Source organism: Symphalangus syndactylus, chromosome 16 (genome assembly GCF_028878055.3).
Source record: "Symphalangus syndactylus isolate Jambi chromosome 16, NHGRI_mSymSyn1-v2.1_pri, whole genome shotgun sequence".
In the NCBI taxonomy this organism is placed as follows: domain Eukaryota; kingdom Metazoa; phylum Chordata; class Mammalia; order Primates; family Hylobatidae; genus Symphalangus; species Symphalangus syndactylus.
The window spans coordinates 59,139,330-59,161,795 of record NC_072438.2 but is presented as its reverse complement, the minus strand read 5'-3'; the positions used below and the strand labels follow the sequence as shown (position 1 = coordinate 59,161,795).

The 22,466-nt window shown below is 34.7% G+C and overlaps 1 protein-coding gene and 1 long non-coding RNA gene across 3 annotated transcripts in view; one reads left to right on the top strand and one right to left on the bottom strand.

The window, feature by feature from the left end:
- LOC129464373 (uncharacterized) overlaps positions 1–10,473 on the top strand; it is a 31,364-nt gene extending 20,891 nt beyond the window's left edge. The window contains exon 3 of the long non-coding RNA XR_008651569.2: positions 9,347–10,473. This is a non-coding gene — a long non-coding RNA (uncharacterized lncRNA). The remainder of the gene's footprint in view (positions 1–9,346) is intronic.
- HCN1 (hyperpolarization activated cyclic nucleotide gated potassium channel 1) overlaps positions 1–22,466 on the bottom strand; it is a 402,880-nt gene that overhangs the window by 269,927 nt on the left and 110,487 nt on the right. The gene's annotated exons all lie outside the window — the stretch shown is intronic.

Genomic DNA, 22,466 nt, shown 5'->3' with positions numbered 1-22,466 from the left:
TGAGCTAAGGGAAAAGCTGGTCTATAAATAACATCTTTGGTGAAATCTGTCACATATCTCCAGAAACTGCAAAGGCTTCATTAAATCTGACTTCTCCATTAACTTCAGCAGCAGTACATTCCCTCTTTAATGTACTCCCCATTTCTCAAACTGTGAATTTATAATGAAGTGATTGTTTACATAGTATACCTTAAAAAACAGGCAGCCATGAACTCACATAATACGGTAGTCAACAAATTTAACAGTATTCTATTTCAAGTAGCCTTTAAAGTGTTCCTTTGCAATGTAGCAATATAATGATGCAACTGTGGAACAAAAAACTTATCATGTCCACATACTATTTTAGAATTACTTATTTAGTATTTCCATCTATAAGTATCATCAAGAGAAAGTCCTGAAGTCTGCTCCTTGATTAAACAGGACAGACTTCTATGGTAAAGCTATCATCATTGCATTTGATTTTGCACTGGAAATGTAACATCTGAAAGAGCTTTTTGCTTTTAAAAAGAGTTTCAGTAAGCATAATTTGAAAAGTCTAGAAACATGGTATATATTTTACTCATCCACTCAAAAATAGCATTTAGCTTATAGAAGTGAAATCTCAGGAGGGTCATTACAAATTTTTGTAAGCTTATCATCAAAATTCATACCTAAGAGTTGTGTTGAAGACAAGCAAATTTTGGTTCAATATAAGGATAAATGGATTCTACATGGCATAATGTATATAATAAAAGGAAGACACTGGGAATACAAAACCTTTTAACAGTAGATGGAGACACAAATATAAGATCAGATAAAATAAGAATGATAACATTAATCACAATCAAAGTGAAGTTCAGAAAATTGCACCTCAAAATATGCCATTTTTATATGCTGATTACTTCAAACTCAGAGCACCTGGGAACAGCACACGCATGAAGGGGCTTTCCCTGAGCTCTGCTTATTTACCTAAAGAAGTCACATCCTCTGCCTCCTCTGAAGGAAAGAAATGTAATTGTCCTAAATCACCGCCCAGAAATCTCATCAATCAGGAAAGATTAACTCTTATCACAAGAATGGTGACTGGGGTGGACGTCCATCCAGACAGATGTTGTCACAGGCTGTCACATATTCTTCTGAGGGCCCATTCATCTTTCTCAAAAATCATTTACTGTCCCCTAGATTGGCTACATCCTCTCTTGCTTTTCCCCTAAGAAACGGGTATATATAAGCTTCTAGATCTCACTGAGGTTGTGAGTAATCATTTTTTGGTCATATGATGCCCCCGGACACACTATAAATGTGTATACTGTTTTTCTTGTTACTCTGCCTGCTGTCAGTTTACCTTATAGCCTCAAATTTATCACTCAGATGATAAAGTCTTCCTTCCCTTACAAAAGAATATAAAGTTGTCCCTTGGTATCCATCCCCCATCCATAGGGTATTGGTTCCAAGACCTCCCACAGACACCAAAATCCACAGATGCTCATCACTGATATAAAATGGCATAGTATTTGCATATAACCTATGCACAGTTCCTCAAAAAATATGACATAGTATTTGCATATAACTTATATGCATCCTCCCATATACCTTAAATCATCTCCAGATTACTTATAATACCTAATACCATCTAAATGCTATGTAAAGAGTTGTTATACTACATTTGTACTTGTTTTTTAATGCTGATTTTTATTGATTTTTTCAAATATTTTTCATCCTCAGTTGTTGAAATCCAGAAATACAGGACCCATGAATGGGAGGGCCAACTGTACCTGGAAGTCACATATGCCCCTTACTCTAAATATGGCAAAAGTGAAATATTCTATTAGTCATATTCTCCCACCATCTGTTACAGCTCTGTGTTTCTTACACATTAAATTATTACTAAATCCCAACATCCAAGTTGGCTATGGAATTCCTGGCCTTTCCTCACTAGAGCACTGGCTCATTTCGGACTTCAATCTTTTCTCCTTCACTGATAGTTCATTGCAGAGCCCAGATAGGCCAAAATGAAGTTCTAAATTTTGAATGACTCAATAAGCAGTTATTGTTTATTATCATTGACAGGCCCATTGAAATAACGATTAGGTATCTTCATAAAATTGTGACTACCCGTGCATTAAGTACTCATAATGGGTAATTAGAGGTCACAGATGTTCTCAGGTTAGGAGGAAGGTTGAATTAGAAGGCTACTGAGTTCCCTTATAATTTAAATATTCTGTTTTTCATGACCCTGATAAAATGTAATCTATCAAGCTGTTATTAAATAAATGTATTACCATCTTGCCCACAGCATTTGCACTTAATGAAAAAATAAAGGTAATCCCTCCTAAATGGAACCTAAATTCATTTAGGTTCAGGCTAGATCTGAGAGAAAAGGCCTCAACCCAGGGTTATTATAATTGCTCTCTTCACTACAGAAACAATGTCTGATAGATCTGAACACCTGGTTGAAACAATAACAAAAGTTATTCCACATTACTTAGCTAGGCCCACTACAGCCTAATCCAACCTGTGGGAATTGAGGATAATCCTTAAGGCAAGCAGGAGAAAATCAACAAAACCAGTCATATTGGGCAAGGAATTATTTAATTGCCCATGAATAACCAATGTATGTGAAATTTTGCTAAGGTCAATTTGACCTTAAAATGTGGTTATCTGGTCTGACAAACTTTGTCACTTTCTTCTGTATTAAAGAAGAAGGGGTGAGATACATACAGGAGCATCTCACCCCTTCTTTGACACTTAAGCTTTCTCTGAGATTCACGGAGGCTCAGAAACTGGAATGGAGCTCAGGCATAAAATGTAAATAAGAGATTTCCTTTTAATGAAATAAATTTTATTGCTGTTTTGATATGGCTGCTCCAAAATCCCCCTAGGGCAACACACCCAAAGCAAAATATTCTAGGAAATTCTTCCTAAAGCAATCAGACAAGAAATAAATAAGGGGCATCCAGATTGGAAAGGAAGAAGTCAAATTATTCTTATTTGCAGATTATATGATTTTATATTTGGAGAAACCTAAAGACTCCACCAAAAACCTAGCAGAACTGATAATTTCAGTATAGATGCAGAATACAAAATCAACATGCAAAAATCAGTAGCATTTCTATATGCCAACAGTGAACAATATGAAAAAGAAATAAAAAAAGTAATCCCATTTACACTTGCTACAAATAAAATACAATACTTAGGAACAAATTTAACCAAAGAAGTGAAAAAATCTCTATAATATAAACTATAAAACACGAATGAAAGAAATTGAAGAGGACACCAAAAAATAAAAATATATTCTATGGTCATGGATTGAAAGCATCAATATTATTAAAATGTCCACACTACCCAAAGCAATCTACAGAATCAATGCAATCTTTATCAAAATACCAATGACATTCTTCAAAGAGCTAGAAAAAAATTCTAAAATTTATTTGAAACCACACACACACACACACACACACACACAGACACTAGCCAAAACTATCCTGAGCAAAAAGAACAAAACTGGAGGAATCATATTACCTGACTTCAAATTATACTACAGAGCTATGGTAAGCAAAAACAGCATGGTACTAGCATGAACGCAGAGACATAGAAAAATAGAACAGAATGAAGAACCCAGAAATAAATCCACATGCCTACAGTGAACTCATTTGCAACAAAAGTTCCAAGATGATACACTGAGGAAAAGACAGTCTCTTCAATAAATGGTGCTGGGAAAATTGGATATCCATATGCCAAAGAATGAAACTAGATCCCTATTTCTCACCATATACAAAAGTCTAATCAAAATGGATTAAACCCTTAAATCTAAGACCTCAAACTATAAAACCACTAAAAGAAAACATTGAGGAAACTCCCCAGGACATTGGACTGGGAAAAGATTTCTTGAGTAATACCCACAAGCACAAGCAATCAGAGCATAAATGGACAAATGAGATCACATCAAGTTAAACAGCTTTTGAACAGCAAAGGAAACAATCAACAAAGTAAAAAAGACAACCCACAAAATGGGAGAATCTATCCTTCGCCTGTTTATTCATACATTACCAAAGAACTCTAGATGTTGGCATAAAATGTGAGAACCTATGATAACATCCCACAAGCCTACAATTTCTAAATGGTCATATTTCATAGCTCATCATTATGTAGATAATTATAATAGGCATTTCATAAGTAGATTCACCATTAAATCTTTGTTAAAAATGGGACAATTCTGAAAATTTAAAGGAGGCCCTGAATATTGTAAAAATATATAATTTTTGAAATAGTGATACATTGACCAAAAAATTGGTTTCATTGTATCAACAAAATTAAAAGTTATCCTGTCCACATTATTTTCAAAAACACAATTATATTTAAGAAATAAAAACAATGTGTTTATATTCATAAAAAAGTATACGTACCATAAAAAAACTAAGTATAACAAAAATTATTTGTATATATTCACACACTTAAATCAACTGCTCTACGAGTCTAATGCTGTTTATCTAGTAATAATCTGAAGACTTAACACAGTCATATTGTTTTTAGTATTTTTCATATTTTCTTTAAAGATTCATTTTCTGGTTCGTAAATACGACACTGCTTAAACCTTCCATTGGCTTTTTCTATAGGGTGGAAGCTTTTTAACTGAGGAAATAAAACCTCTTTACAAATGCTAAGGTATCTGCTAAACTAATATCAAATTCTGAACTTTTCATATTCAGAATGTGTAATTCAAACATTTTTGCAGATTCTGTCTTTGTTTCTACTTAGAATGCCTTTAACAAATATTTTTTTAAGAGAAAACATGCTAAAATGTCATGCCTTCTTAATTCCATTCCAATCAGATTTATATTTTTAAAAAACTTTACTTAAATATAGGAAAGCTATTCATTCAAATCAAGATATTCCAAAGCTTTTAAGCTATGGTAATTTAATATGTTTAGTTGATACTTAATTTTATAGGAAATCTTTATGTTTTCCTCTTTGCACACTTCTTAAAAAAATATTTTCTATTCATTGAATCCTCCTGAGTGTGATTTTTTGGCATATTATTTATTGAATAATTTGATTAAAATTTCCAATTCATCTTAAACAAATGCAATCAATTTAGATGACTTCTACTACCAAAAAGGTTCAATACCATTATGGCATACTTAAGTTGATTTCTTAAAGTCATTCTTCAAAGGCTAAAATATTTTGTAAATCAGACTTTTAGTGGGTAGCAAAAAGAGAAAATCTGTATTACTAAGATAAAATACCTAATTTAATATTTAACATTGCATAGTAAAGAATTTGACTGGCCTTTGTCCCTGGCTCCTGAGAAAAAAGAAAAAAAAAAAAAACCCAGGTAAGATGAGTCTGTGTTATTTATGAGCCCCTTGAATTACACTTGAGTTTATGCTAAGGAGATATCTCAGGATGGGGGCTGGTCACTGAAATGATCAATAATGTGATTAGAAAATTGGGGCTTTGAGTCAGCCTGACCTCCAGGGATAGGACAGGGTTACAGATTGAGTTCAATCACATGCTCAGTGATTAATCATACCTACATAACAAAATCCTAACTCTGGATTAGGAAACTTCCCTGGATGGTGACCACATCAATGTGCTGGGAGGGTGATGCACTCTAATTCCATGAGGGGAGGGCTTGGAAGCTTTGTGTTTAAGACTTTGCATTTGGCTGGTTCTGGTTTTTATTCTTTATAATAAAACTGTAATCATAAGTATAGTGCTCTCTTCAGCTCTGTGAATCATTCAGTGAAGTATCCAACTGGAGGGCGGTCATGGGAAACTACCATATTTGTAGTCAGTTGAACAGAAGTACAGGTGGCCTGGTGACTCCCAAATTTGTGGCTGGCATTTGAAGTGATAACAGTTTTCTTGGTGGTCCTGTCCTTAAACTTGTAGAGTTTGACACTAACTCTGGAAGGTTAACAACAGAATGGTATTTCTGTCTACACATTTTGTGGTTTCATAATGCTTTGTGTGTATACCTGTCATACCTTCCCAATTTACCAAAGTGTGTTTTCCTAACATCTTTCTCTTGATATCCAACAGCAGAATGATATCAGAGAAAAAATCCTAGAAAAATCTCTTGATTTAAAATTTAGGTAAATTCTAGCTGGGTGCAGTGGCTCATTCCTGTAATCCCAACACTTTGGAAAGCTGAAACAGGAGGATCACTTGAGCCCAGTAGTTTGTGACCAGCTTGGCCAACACAGTGAGACCCCATGTCTACAAAACAAACAAACAAACGCTTAGGTAAATTTTATACACAAATATGCACACACAGAAAGACACATATACAAACACCAATGTGAAGCTATTAATGAATAACTAGGTAAAAATAACAGGCACAAAGGTAATTCCTTGAGATGAATCCTGTGATGTAGAATATTAAGAATGTGAGAATTGTCAAAGTGGAAGTGATAAAAAGACTAAAAGCAGAATTGCCACCTTTTCTTTCTACAGGTCACTCAGAAAAAAAATAGCTTAAGAAATGTATGCAAAACCCTCTTGAACAGATGATACTTCATGTAAATTGAGTGGTTTCCTAACACCAAGACTGACACTTTGTTCTCAGAATGGACAAATAATAAAAGGCAACATTAATTTGAATTAAGAAAAATATATAGGATATGTGATGGACCATTTAAAACTAGAACTTGAAGAAAGGACATATTTAGCATAAAACTGAATTGGAGAATTCTGTACTGAGACATAGTTTTGTTTTAGAAACAAATTCATATAAACAAATTTTAAACATTTTGAAGACTTTTTCTGAAACAGTCCCTTAATAAACCTAAGGTAAATTTAACATTTTTCATACCTGGATTTATCTTTCTTTTTTATACTGAATATATGTAGGCAATTTAAAATATATAGTGAGGCCGGGCACGGTGGCTCACGCCTGTAATCCCAGCACTTTGGGAGGCCGAGGCGGGTGGATCACGAGGTCAGGAGATCAAGACTATTCTGGTTAACATGGTGAAACCCCATCTCTACTAAAAATACAAAAAATTAGCCGGGCGCAGTGGCGGGCACCTATAGTCCCAGCTACTAGGGAGACTGAGGCAGGAGAATGGCGTGAACCCGGGAGGCGGAGCTTGCAGTGAGCCGAGATTGCGCCACTGCACTCCAGCCTGGGCGACAGAGCGAGACTCCGTCCCAAAAAAAAAAAAAAAAAAAATATATATATATATATATATATAGTGAAGGACGGGGGCGGTGGCTCACGCCTGTAATCCCAGCACTTTGGGAGGCCGAAGTGGGTGGATCACCTGAGGTCACGAGTTCAAGACCGGCCTGGCCAACATGATGAAACCCCATCTCTACTAAAAGTACAAAAAAATCAGCCAGTGGTGGTGGCGGGTGCCTGTAATCCCCCCTATTCTGGAGGGTGAGGCAGGAGAATCACCTGAACTTGGAGGTGGGGGTTGCAGTGAGCCAAGATCATGCCACTGCACTCCAGCGTGGAGGACAAAAGTGAGACTCCATCTCAAGAAAATAAATAAATAAAATAAAATAAAAAATATATATAGTGGAATCCCTATAACATTTCATTTATGAATTGAACCATACGTTGAAAGTGATATAAGATTTACAAGTATAAGACTTACAATGGAATTCCTACACTGAGAGGAAACAGTGTTAAGTATTCTCATATCAGAAAATTAAGATAATATAAATTATTTCTGAAACAATTCTAACAACACTTCACATCATTGATAAACAAAATGTTGAAAATGTTAAATTTATTCAGCCTCTTTTTTGTGAATTTATAGCAATTATTTAATGAATATTCATCATATACAACACTTTTTATAAGGTGCCCTACAAACATTTTGTCTAATTCATCCAATAACCCTGCATTTTGATCATTTACAGATGAAAAATCTGAGTCCCGGAAAAGGGGTGCAACATAACGAATACGTAGCTCTGAATTCACAGAGATGGAAGTTTAACAGAGGTTGCCATCAAATATCGGGCCCTTTAGACTAATTACATATAAGTCCACTTCCTATTTTTGAAGAGCTTTCTTCTTCAATTTCTATCTATGTCAGTTTCATTTTGATTTGATACTAGTTCTTCCAACTATGCCCATAGGTTAGAGCAACATTGTAGCTGTGAACTTACAACTGAGGTGACATATAACACCTGAGCAAAACTCGTATCCTAATTATTACCATCTACATCCTCAGACCCAATAATAAATGTCGTAAAATTCTTCCTGACAAAATGTAATTTGTTAAGTAATGAAAACTTAAAACACTGAGTTAATTTCACTTCATTCTGCTCCACAAAGGAAATTTAAATGATTAATCCCATCCTGATACCTCACAAACTTTATCTCCCACTAAGTAAAAATAATGTGAACAAGGAAATTAAATGTGGGTGAACCTTTAGGAAGCTTTTTTTTTTTTTTTTTTGAGACGGAGTCTCGCTCTGTCACCCAGGTTGGAGTGCAGTGGCGCCATCTCGGCTCACTGCAAGCTCCACCTCCCGGGTTCACACCATTCTCCTTCCTCAGCCTCCGGAGTAGCTGGGACTACCACGCCTGGCTAATTTAGTAGAAACGGGGTTTCACTGTGTTAACCAGGATGGTCTCGATCTCCTGACCTCGTGATCTGCCCACCTTGGCCTCCCAAAGTAGGAAGTTTTACCTACAACTCCTATCCTCCTAAAAGTGTCATGCCCACACAGAAAAGTCAATGTATGTTTCCACGGCCAAGGGTAGACTCTTAAAGCAACAATTTTCTCTAACTATGCAATCCTTTATGCCAGTCTCATTTTATAAGAGCAAATATTCCTATTATCTTCATGTCTATAAAGAATTATATTTTACAGACAATCTGATATTAACATAAGCTTTCCATAATTGTCAGTAGTAAGGAACATGAGATGATAAAAAGGAATAATCGCAAATAAAGAAAGAGTAGCTGGCAGCCAATCTGTCTCAGAAGGGAAGGAAAGAAAAGACAGCAGAAAAAATGCATAAAGGGATTTGTTAGGCATGCTGGAGCTACACATTTGTGTTTGTTAACAACTTCCTTTTTTCCTCTGCCCTGTAAACTCAAAATACCTTTATAAAATAGCCCAAAATAATTATCTCGTCAGAAGAATCTTTGTGTTTTTGTCAAATTAAATTAAACTGAAATTCATCATGGGAAGAAGATATCAGAGAAAAAGCAATGAAAAGGTAAATTAAAATTGAACTGTCAGATTTAAGGGCAGGTCCAATGGAAATGACCAATAAACTCATGAGTAATGATAAACAGGGTGGATATCTTTCCTTTGATCTCACTAAATCTACGCCCTATTCCCAAATGTTCTTTCAAGGGAATGATATTAAATTCACTATAGATTTTTCTATCTGCAGAAACCAGTGGGAGCAATGAATGGAGGAAGTGTCATCATTAAGCTGCCATCATTCCCAGTGCATAGCAGGCTCAATTCACCCTGTAGCCTTGTGTGGCCTTAAAAACCTCCAACACACACTAATAGTTTTCTCTATAGTATATATTTGCATGTATAATCATGCCTGTTCCACCATTAAACAAAATTTTAATGGAAAAGGCTGTGCCCTTGGGTAGTTATAACTTGTAAGCACAGGAGTTAACTTTATTGTGATATTATAAAAGAGTGGTCAAAATAATTAAGCATTCATGCCTGGCACAGTGGCTTGCACCTGTAATCCCAGCATTTTGGGAGGCTGAGGAAGGACGATCGCTTAAGCCCAGGAGTTTGAGACCAGCCTGGGCAACATAGAGAGACCTCACCTCTATAAAAAAATCAAAAAAATAGCTGGGTGTGGTGTCACACAGGAGGCTGAGGTGGGAGGATGGTTTGTTCCCTGGAGGTTGAAGCTGCAGTGACCCACGATCACACCACTGCACTCCAGCAAGGGCAAGAGAATGAGACCCTGTCTCAAAACAACAACAACAACAATAATAATAATAATAATTAAGTATTCTATTTGATAATATCATTCTCATGGTTTAGAGATTAACTTCATTGAACATGACACAGTTTTGAGAGAAAATTACTTTGAAGAGTATCCTCATTTTGGCAACAAAATAAAATTGAAATGTGTTCTCAGAGTAACTTGAGTTGGTGATATAATGATTTGTGTATAAACAAAATCTGAATACTGCTAATTAGTCATGTTTCTCTTAAATTGGGTAGTTCTATCACAGGTCAATATCATTCTGTCTCCAACAGATGCCAGAATTTATTTTATCATTCTAACAATGTAATTACTGAATTTTTCTCATCTCTCCTAATCTGCGATTCTATTAGCACTGACCAGTATAATACCACCTTAACTATATGCATATTTGATTTCCTTTTTTAAACTCTATAACTGGTTGTCTCTTTTTTAGGTTGAGGTAGGTCTAATTGACTTAATTTAGGAAAGGTAGTTTATTTAAAATAATATCACTTTCTTGTCATTACTTTCCCAAATTTGTAGTCTAAAAGTATCAAATACTCATTTTTCATTACACAATATTTTTATTACTAGTTTACTATTTCAGTATTTGAGATTGTAGTATTTTTCATTTAGGTCACAATTATATTTCCATATATTTTAAGTTAGAATATTAAATTTTGCATCATTTAATGCCTCAAATTAAAGGGCAGCTGCAGCTTTATACATCAAAATCCAGAATATCAAGAGAGTTTATATGCTGGGAAAACACAAAGCCATGATCACAAATGGAAATTGATAGTAATTTTTTTCAAAGAGAAAATAAAAGAGGAAAGAAAGATAACAATAAAATGAGAGGAAAATGGAGACAGACTAAATAAAAGACTCCCTTGACTACAGGTCCTCATAGGTAAGTGAAATGATCCTGCACAATGGTTTTCTGGAAGATTAGCCCTTCTGCACTCTGGGACGGGTTCCTCCCTATGAGGAAAATACCCAAGCAAGAACTCTCATATGGTTTCTTGTGCAACGAATAGGAGCTTTATAAAAGCAGAAAGCTTTGAACAAGGACAAGTCAGTATTAGGTGAGCCATACACATGAAGTAAAGATGTCAGTCTGTTCCCTTCACTGTTACTTTCTCTCTGATATGGTTATAGAATAAGAAAATACATAGGCATTCCTCCCAGAGGAATTGAGTTGCTGCATGTTTGTCTACTTCAAGTTCATGAAATGTTTTATAACTTAATATTGTTGTCAATACATAGGGGAATTTCACTTAATTGGTTTTAAAATTATGGATAACATACAAAAGAAGTAAGACAATTAAGATGAACCAATTAAGAATGGAATTAATATATATCAATTGAATGGAAATTTATTCATCTGCCAGCATCACAGATTTTTCTTTCTTTTTTTTTTGTCTTTCTTTCTACCTCCTTTTCTTCTCCAAAAATCATTTGACACCTACTGTGTGCCAGAAATTGTTCTTGGCTCTGCTAACACATCAAACAAAGAATGTCCCATTCCCATGTAAAGGAATGGGGTGACTGGTAGGAAACAAGCAACTTTCTTACAGGGTGAAAATGCAGTGAGGAATATCCATAAAAAAGGAAGGAGCTGCAGGAGTACAGAGCTGAAAGTGAATAGTACTGAGCTGCTCACAGAGCTAAACGTTGACATGCAGAACTAAATCTTAAAGATTAACACAGGTTAACTAAACACAGATGGTAAAAAGGAGAGGGCATTTTAGGCTACACACACACACACACACACACACACACACAGAGTTATATACAGTTCAAAAACATGGTGGCATGAAAAACATAGCTTTTAGATTGAATTTGAAAAAGTGCCCTTTGGAAAATATTGACCAAACGATAGTCCTCATCTAACACAGTGCCTGCCAACCAAATGAGGGTAAAATTGAGTTCTAACTCTGACTCTTCACTTGAACGACCATTTTAACTGTCCCTGGAAAGTTTTTAAAACACACCTGGATTTTGGATTCAGCCTCCTTGGCATGATTCTTAAAGGATGTGCCTTTTGCTTGTAAAATGCGTAACACCTCTATCTTACTTTCATATGTAAAGTAACACACACACACGCGCACACACACACACACACACACACACACGGCTATCTATGGTAGTTAAAGTTTTCACTAAGAACTTGCTCAAAATTATAGTGTTAGTAAAGACATAAAACAGGTATTAGCTTCACACATAATAGGTCTTTCCACTCTACTCATGTGCAGCCAGGATTTTTGTTTTGTTTTTGTATTGGCTATTTTCACTATTTTAGTCATCAGTAACATTTGTAATCATATATTTAAAAAACCATATTAAGAGTATTTTCTCTTTCTTGAGCAAGATCATCAGATTAAAAAATCCATAAATTACCCTTAGCTCAAAGTTATCCTTAAAAATATTTAATAATTTGTAGACTCTCTACCTTAATAAAGAAGACTGTCTCATTTACACAATCTAATCTTCTTTAGATGATTCAGGAAAGCTACAAGACCTTGGTTAAATTTTCTGATCACATCAGTTTTTAGGAATGTAAAGTGCAAAATTTGAAAAAAAGCATAATAAATCGGAACGAAATAGAACTGTTCCCAGAATAACATTTAATGCGCATACTAACAGTGTTTAACTCAATTATTGTGAAGATTAAATTATTTAATATGTGTAAAGTAGAAGATTTCCCAGCACGGAGTAGAATTTCATTAAATGTTAATGACTGTTATTAGTTTTAAAAATCAATCATTTTTTATTCTGTTATCCATTAAATTGGTAAGCCAAAAAAATTAACACTCATTATATTTTAAAGTGTGCTTTAAAATCTTAGAAGTGTCATGACAATGGAAAAATTGTTTACTTATTCAAAACATTAGGTTCTTTTTTTTTAAGTAGCTTTATTTTAAAATTATGTATGTCGGGGCTCAGAAAACAATACATCAAAATATGGGATCTTGGCAAACTAAGTATTTTAAACTGAGGGAAACTGATAAAATCACAGAAGTTGAAAGGTCTCTGATCTTTTTCCACCCTTTCTCTCCTGAACTAAGGCTCAGAAACCGAAATTCCCCTCACCCCTTTCTCCCTGAAGCAGGTCATAAAGCCTAGACAGGTCACTCTGACAGTCTCCTTCCCACTCCCCTGGAGATCCTTTTATGACTGGTGCCCTGCCCTACATCCAGAGGGAAAGAATGTCACATACAGACACAGGAAAGAATCTGAACAGACAGACCTTGCTAAGTTACCCCCAGCTAATGACCTTTAGATCATACCCTTTTGTCCTCCAATTATCCTTCTACATGATTGTCCATTAAAATATAGTATTTTCCCTGGGTCTCTGGTTCTTCATTTCTGTAGGTTTCAATGTCATATAAAACTTATATATGCTTTGTTTTTCTTTTATTAATCTTTTTTATGATAAGGGAATTGTCCAGGAACCTTGTTGTAGATAAGGAAAAGTTATTACTTTTCCTCCTTTAAATGTAATATTAAAGGTTTTACCCATGTAGAAAGATTTATATTTTAAAAATTCTTTTGAGAAATTCAGAAATAAGACAGTTACATATGGCTGAAAGTTTGTTTGATATGTGAAACCTCAAGACTTCTGTGAGTTTACTCTTTGGAACTTTAGGGTGTAACATTTCACCATGTTTAGAGTTCTATTTTATTAATTAATTAATTTAATCTCAATTACTGTTTTGGTTATCAATATTACAAAAGAAATAAAAACTGCTCACTATATAGTTCTTAACTAATACACGATTTATTTAATATTCCCAGTCTTTATCTGTTTTTATAAAATTCAAACATCCATTTTTTTAACATTCAGGATATAACTTTATATCTAAAGTCTTAATATAGTTTAAAGTTTAAAATTAGTAAGTACAATTTTAATTAATCTATATTTTTACAAGTAGATTATGTGGGCATCATTATCATCATCCTCATCATCATCATCCTATGATTTGGTGCCAAGTCTCATGCTAGTATATTTTAACATACAGGAGATGACTAAGATATTTAACTTGATGGGATAACCTAGCTTAAGCACAAATCTTCCAGATAGATTTAACTAAAAGCTACCAAATGACTGAAGTAAAAAATTTGTAGGTATTTGCCAGATTGTCTAAAATTAATGTCATGAAATGTTAGTGTACACTGAAGATTTCCTATTGCTATTTTTAATTACCAAAGCTACATTTTATTTTTAATTATGTCACCGTGAACATCTTTTATCGATATTTAATTTAATCTGATATTCTCTCTCTTCCTTCTTCTCCTCCTTTGTGCCTCTCTCGCTTTCATTTCCCCTACTTCTAAGGTATTTTTATTGCATCTTTAAATTCTCATGTAGATTCTTCTGATGCCTCTGCTTATGTTTCTTTTATTACACATTTTTCTAGAGTCCATATCATCTGGAACATGGAATCAACTGACGCATTTCTTTTTTCACCTTATCATATCCATGTTTATTAGGCAGGCCAATTGATTATTAACAGTCTTTTAGCAATAATCTTTTCACCACCATACTACCTTACCAGCTGGGAGAGAAACTTCAGCAAAGCAATAATTAAGACACTGATAAGACAAGCTATATTGTTGCTTTCCTGGTTTACACAGAGGACACAGAATTGGGGGCTAAATATCTTTAATACTCAATATCTAAAGCATTACTCAGATCATTTGACTAACTTTTATACCTACATTGTATCCAACCCAATTTTTAAACTGGATAGTTGATCTGGTCTAAAAACAAAATCTAAAAAAGTAAACAAAACACACCAAACATTGTTAGTGCCTTACTTTTAAAAAGATTAAAACTTTCAGTAATATGGATAAGTAGATAGAGTACTAATTCCTTATTATTACACTCATTCTAGAATTAGATGTTTCTAACACAAATATACAAAGAAATTTCACATGTAAAAACCTGCTGGGGAATTTAAAATTCTTTTGTGACAATTTGCTCCTGTGACAAGTATATTTTTCTTTTCTATCATGCTCATATTTCACACTATTAAAATAAATACTTATGAGGATTATGGACAATATTGCTCACTTGATAATTTAATATCTGATATGATTGTACAAGGGACAATTCATGCTGTTTCCCATTTTTGACTTCTTCCATATCTACATTGGTTTAATTAAATATGCCTAGTTTCTAATACTCTTTTTGGTTCCTCTAGCAGGCATAATAGATTGTCCCATTATGGTCGCTTCCTCTTTCCTTCCTAATGAAATACAGATGATGATTTCGTTGGTGTGTCCACTAGTACCCAAGTGATTCACGTAAATCCAGATTAGTAAACAAACCCAGTAATCTCATTCCCCCTGACAATTATTGGTGTAAAATTGGGTATGTATGGTTAAGTTTCATGGTTTATTCTTGGAGATATTTTCTGACTCTTAAAAACACAATCAGAGAACAAGCTGTTTTTCTCTTTTCTTCTGGATATTTTATTATCTGGACACGCAAACTGGAGTTGCTATACCATATTGTGACTTGGGGCAAGATAGATGAAACACCGAAATAGACAAGCTAAGAATGGTGGGGATGAAAGATGTCATCAAAGAACCTGGATGCTTCACGGGAATTTTGAGTTATGAAATTAATTATCTCCATACCTGCTCTACTCAGGATATTTACTATAGATTATTACAAATGTCTTTATTTTAAAGTCAATATGAGGACAGGTGCCTCATGCCTGTAATCCCAGCACTTTGGGAGGCCAGGGCAGATGGATCACCTGAGGTCAGTAGTTTGAGACCAGCCTGACCAACATGGTGAAACCCCATCTCTACTAAATACAAAAAATTAGCCAGGCATGGTGGCACATGCCTGTAATCCCAGCTATTTGGGAGGCTGAGGCAGGAGAATTCCCTGAACCTGGGAGGCAGAGGTTGCAGTGAGCTGAGATCACGCCATTGAATTCCAGCCTGGGCAACACGAGTGAAACTCCATCTCAAAAATAATAACAAAAAATATTTAAAAAGTCGCTGTGAGTTATGACCATTGACATTTTGTTTATAAATGCATTTGAAAGCATTCCGTGTCCTTTCTCTTTAGACACTGTGGTGCTAGATCCAATCGTAATAGAGAGCCTGATGGTTTCTAAGCAGTGATTTATCTTCCAATCTTCTCTCCATTCATTTGTAGACATTATATCTATTGTTATCCTCCTTTCAGCCTCCACAGTAGAAATTGCTTTGCTAACTTATTAATGCCAAAGGATAAATAAAAAATATACACCCTTCAAGAGGCATTTTCATTCTAAAGGATTTTAAATCAGACCTTAACCCTGAGGAATGAAATATCTAATAAAGTAAATTACAGAAATTGCATCAGACTCATGAGAAGCACTTCTCATTGTCCTTTCATATTCTCCCTATTTGGTATCTTTATGCTTAGTCCATTGCTTGACCATAAACCTTCATTCTTTCAGGAATGTTCCAAGTACTTTAAAGAGAATTAACCTGGATATAGTGCAATCTGCTCAGGGCTAATAATATTAAGGATTCACACACTTGGAAAATGTCTATAAATGATTTTTAAAAAGATAAAAATAAGTGTGGCTGTGTTTTTCTATATGTGGACACACAACTGTTGCATTTTAGCCTGGTGTATAGCCAAGATTGAGAGTGATATAATCATATTACTTTTCTAAATTGGGGAAATATGTTTCTTCCCTTTTAATGGTAAAACGGTCTTACCATAAAAGATTGGTGATACAGAATTTCAGGAACTAACGATTGACTCTGTATTCATTAATTTGTTCAACAAAATTGTGAGCACGTACTGGCACCAATTTAGCTATTGAGGATACAGCATTGAACACAAGTCCTTGCCTTAAAGGAGGGACTTTGTAGTGGTGTGGATAGGGAAAACGAGATAAAAACTAAGTTCAATATATTAAATGTCATTGTGATTTGTGATATGGAGAAAAGATGCAGAAAATGTAGAATAGGAAGTGTGTGGGTAGGGAGGAACATTTCATTCTTTTTAAGGTAGTCAGGAAAGGATCTATTGAAACATAACATTTGAGCAAACACCTGCATTAGCATTTGTTTTGCCTTGCTGAGCAAAATATTTTTGGCATACAGAAATTCATGCTTGAAGGTTGATGATAGAAACTTACTTGTTTTAAGAAATTTCTATGTACATAATAGAATATTATCTATGCATGTAAATGTCTCTATTCAAATTTCTTCAAAGGGCCTCAGCTTAAACACATTTAAAATTAAACTCATCATTTTCTTCGAAATCTATTACTCTTTTCTGCTCTTCTTCCCCAAACAACTTACTAAGAACATAGGCACCACTGCAGTTCAAAAATCTGAACATCATTATGAAAGCCCTCTTCTAACTCAACCCCCAGGCTGACTAAGGTATTGTCTCATTAGGGAAACTGCATTTTCTGCTACCAAAATCCCATTGCTAATAGTGTCTAGTGCAAATACAGCTGTGAATTCATTTATTTATTTTCCTGAGGAGGGTTTTCCAATAACCCACCCCCCAAAATTGTTAAAAAACACTGTAACACTATCCTTTTTTTTTACTTTTTGTACATTTACTTTTTTTTACTTTTCTGTACATTTACTTTATAAATGTTGTCCTTTGGTCAGTGAACCAAAACGAAAAGAAGAGGACAAAATGGTCTTATGTGCTATTACCATGAATAATGTCTTCCAGAAATAGACTTGCAAATTGCTCCGCTAATGCCATCCCATTCACTATATACTTAAAAAAAATCTATGAGGCTTGAAAATGTTGAGATGATTGATTTAAGATACCTATTATTACTGACTGCTGACATTTGGCCTTGGGAAATTACATTCGCAGTAGTATTTTAAAAATGATTAAGAGAGGTTTCTGAAAAAAAGTATTTACATTATAAGATGTATTTTTAGAATTTGTGTTTCTTAAAAACCATTATATAAGCTTTCTGAACAAAAAAAAGATTTATTTTCTGAGAAAATTACACGGAATTTGCCTTATAAATTATAATTTGTAAACATTAATAAATGTAAGATAAGTAGATTCCCAATAGCATATACAAAATAAAACTTGCTTACAACTGATCATAAAATGTAATGTGCCCATTGAATATGATAAAAGGGAAGCATATGAATCATAAAGTTTTATTTTTCCTATCCTATCCACAATACCGTAAGTCTATATAGCTATTACATTTGGAACAGTTTTCAGGAATACCTTGGTTTATTGGGCTTAATGATATTGTGCTTCTCGGATAAGGCAACTCTGCATCAACCAAGTCTATTGGTGCCATTTTTACAATCGTTATGTGCTCACATGACACTTTCAGGTGTCACATTTTGGTAATATTCATAATATTTCAAACTTTTTCATTACTATTATATCTGTTATGGTGATCTGTGATCAGTGATCTTTGATGTTTCTAATGTAACTGCTTTGGGGTGACATGAACCATGCCATGTAAGATGACAAACTTCATCAATAAGTATGTGTTCTGACTGCTCCCTCAATCAGCTCAGCTGTTTCTCCATCTCTCTCCCTTCCTTAAGGACTCCTTATTCCCTGCGACACAACAATATTGTAATTAGTCCAATTAATGACTCCACAATGGTCTCTAAGTGTCCAAGTGAAAGAGTCACATATCTCTCACGTTAAATCAAAAGTTAGAAATGATTGACCTTAGTGACAAAGGCATGTTGAGGGCCAAAACAGACCAAAAGCTAGGTTTCTTATGCCAAACAGTTAGCCAAGTTGTGAATGCAAAGAAAAAGTTCTTGAAGGAAATTAAAAAGGCTACTTCAGTGAACACAGGAGTGATAAGAAAGAGAAACAGCCTCGTTGTTGATATGGAGAAAGTCTGAGTGGTCTGGATAGAAGATCAAATCACCCACAACATTCCCTAAGCCAAATCCTAATCCAGACCAAGGCAGTTACTCTGTTCAATTCAGTGAAGGCTGAGAGAAATGAGGAAGCTACAGAAGAAAAGTTTGAAGCCAGCAGAGGTTTGTTCATAAGGTCTAAGGAAAGAAGTAATTTCCAGAACAGAAAAGTGCAAGGTGATGCAGCAACTGGTAAGGTAGAAGCTGCAGCAAGTTATGCAGGTATAGCTAAGATAATTCATGAAGGTGAACGAAGGTGACTACACTAAACAACATATTTTCAATGTAGACCAAACATCCTTATATTGGAGGAAAATGTCATCTAGGAATTTAATAGCTGGAGATGAAAAATCAATGCCTGTTTAAATCTTCAAAGAACAGGCTGACTCTCTTTTTAGGAGTTAATGTAGTTGGTGACTTTAAGTTGAAGCCAATGTTCATTGACTATCCTGAAAATTCTAAGGTCCTCATTCTCAGCAAACTATCTCAAGGACAAAAAACCAAACAGCACATGTTCTCACTCATAGGTGGGAACTGAATAATGAGAACACATGGACACAGGAAGGGGAACATCACACTCTGGGGCCTGTTGTGGGGTGGGGGGAGGGGGGAGGGATAGCATTAGGAGATATACCTAATGCTAAATGACGAGTTAATGGGTGCAGCACAGCAACATGACGCACGTATACATACGTAACAAACCTGCACGTTGTGCACATGTACCCTAAAACTTAAAATATAATTAAAAAAAAGAAATATGCTCAATCTACTCTGCCTATGCTCTATAAATGAAATAACAAAGCTTGGAAGTCAGCACATTTGTTTACAATATAGTTTACTAAATACTTTAAGCCCACTCTTAAGACCTACTGCTCAGAAGAAAAGATTTCTTTCAAAATATCGCCGCTTATTGACAATGCGCCAAGTCACTCATGTAAGAGCTCTGATGAAGATGCATAAGGAGATTAATTTAATGCTGTTTACATGACCGCTAACACAGCACGCATTCTGCAGCCCATGCTTCAAAGAGTATTTTCAACTTTCAAGTGTTATGATTTAAGAAATATATTTTTATATATTTATGAAGTATAGCTGCCATAGATGGTGATTCCTCTGATAAATCTGGGCAAAATAAATTGTAAACCTAGGATTCACCATCCCAGATGCCATTAAGAACACTGTTGATTGATGGGAGAAGGTCAAAATATGAACATTAAAAGAAATTTGGAAGAAGTTGATTCTAACCACCATGGATGACTTTGCCGGATTCAAGAATTCAATGGAAGAAGTAACTGCAGATGTGTTGGAAATAATAAAAGAACTAGAATTAGAAGTGGAGCCTCAAGAAGTGACTACATTGCTGCAATCTCATGACAAAAGTTGAATGAATGAGAAGTTGCTTATAGATAAGCGAAGTGGTTTCTTGAGATGGAGTCTACACCTGACAAAGATGCTATGAATATTGTTGAACTGGCAACAAAAGATTTAGACTATTAGATAAACTTATTTAACAAAGCAGAAGCAGAGGCAGTGTTTAAGAAGACTGACTTCATTTAGAAGTTCTACCATGTGTAAAATGCCATGAAATAGCATCATAAGCTACAGATAAATTTTTCTGAAAGGAAGAGTAAATTGATGTGGCCAACTTCCTTGTTGTCCTATTCTAACAAATTGCCACAGCCACCCCAACTTACAGCAACCAACCTTCTGGTCAGACAGCAGCCATCAACATCAAAGCAAGACCTCCCACCAGCAAAAAGTATCACTAGTTGAAGGCTCAGATGATCTTGTTAGCATACTTTAGCAATAAAGCATTTTTTAATTAAGGTGTGTACATTTTGTAGAGATACTGCTATTGCACACTTAACAGACTACAGTATAGTGTAAACATAACATTTATATGCACTGATAAACCAAAATATTTGTGTGACTCTCTTTATGGTGATATTAACTTTATTCTGGTGTTCTGGAACCAAACCAGCAGTATTTTGGAGATAGGCCTTTTTGAACCAATTCATCCCAATTTCTCAATCAGCCCACCTTTCAAATTTGTGAATCATCCTGAACCTAATCTTTTATTTTCCCCTTCCCCAGGAGGTATGCTAAGGCTTTTAACCCTCTATGCAGACTTAGAGCATTCTTTTTATAAATGTTTTTGATGTCTCTGTACCAAATGAATGACCTACATTCACCAAGTTATATTCTCTACCTGAATGTGTATCATCTTTATTTTGGAAGGGATGGAGTTAGCTATTTGCTAACAATTACTCTCACTACAAAGGCAATTAATCAATAAATATTATTAACCTGCTAGTACAATCAGAATATTGTTGGAGCTGAATAAAATTATTCTTGCTTTCAAGGTTATTACGATCTAATAGGTGGAAAAAACACATGGAAATAATATTAATAGAATCATGAATTACATATGCATGAATTGCTAGAAATTAGAACAAGATGAAAATTCTTCTGATTAGAATGATCCAGAAAGCTTAATAGAGGGGTGACATCAGTGCTGGGTGTTGGCGGTAGGGTACGATTTTAATATGTCAAAATGGGGAATTAGCTGTGCTATGTCATATTGTATTTGTCTAAATGTACATAAAACTAGTTTCACAAATTATCATGTATTCAATTTGAAAAATATCTTGTAACTTAAAACATATTTTCATAGGAATGTAAGAAATATAAAATTACAGGCATAGCGTAAATTTGTGATTATTTATGTATTAAATAATTCCCAATTTTACAAAATATTTGGCCTCCAGTCCTTAAATAATAATGCATTACAGGATAAATATATCATTAAAAAACCTAGGTAGCATAAAGTTCTAGTTATTTTAACATCTATATTAAGAAATATATGCAAATTATAAAATGAGCTTTATAAGAACTTTTCTGACATTACAAAACTTATCTCATGAAGTAGCTTTTCTTATACTTGAGGTTTTATTTCCTTAAATGTACTTAGAAATACGAAGCAATGCATCTGTTCTTTGAACTGAATTTGAAGAAAAAAATTAAGAAAATGATATTGTTGCCTAGGTTGATATTAATATTAGTAATTTTCAAAATCGCATTAACCAGAGATTAGGGTGGTTGGAAGTAGTGTCACTATTCTTTTGTATCCCATCTGTAATTCACGGTTTTTGAACCCGTGCTTAGAACTCACAGTAGTGATGAGACTTACAAACCTAGCTTACTATGATTGATGACAGCAGAGTTAAGCAAACTTAAACAACTGAGAGGAGGGGATATTTTTGTCACAGGAATGGTAAGAAAAGGTTTGGTTGTTGCCATTGCTAATGTTTACTCTAGTTCTCTTTTTAGATGACCCACCACAGTGTCCTGAGAAGCCAAAATGGGATAATTGGAGTCTAATGGAAGGCCAACTTAGTAAGACAGAGGTCTATCTAAAGGGTCTCAAATGAGGGTATTAGGGATGTCAACACCAGGCTGGAAACATATTCCAGGCAGTGATTAGGTGGTCTCTTCTTGGAAGTGAATATAAACTGGCATTAGATTCAGGCTTGATAGTGAAATATGTGGAGCCTTCTGAGTCAACATGCAGCACATATTGTTTATTTCCTGTTGCTGTAGAGAAAAAAAAAAATGCACCTAGTCAACTCCTCTCCAGTGTGTTAACAACTATATGCCAGTGTTTCCAGGAAGCATT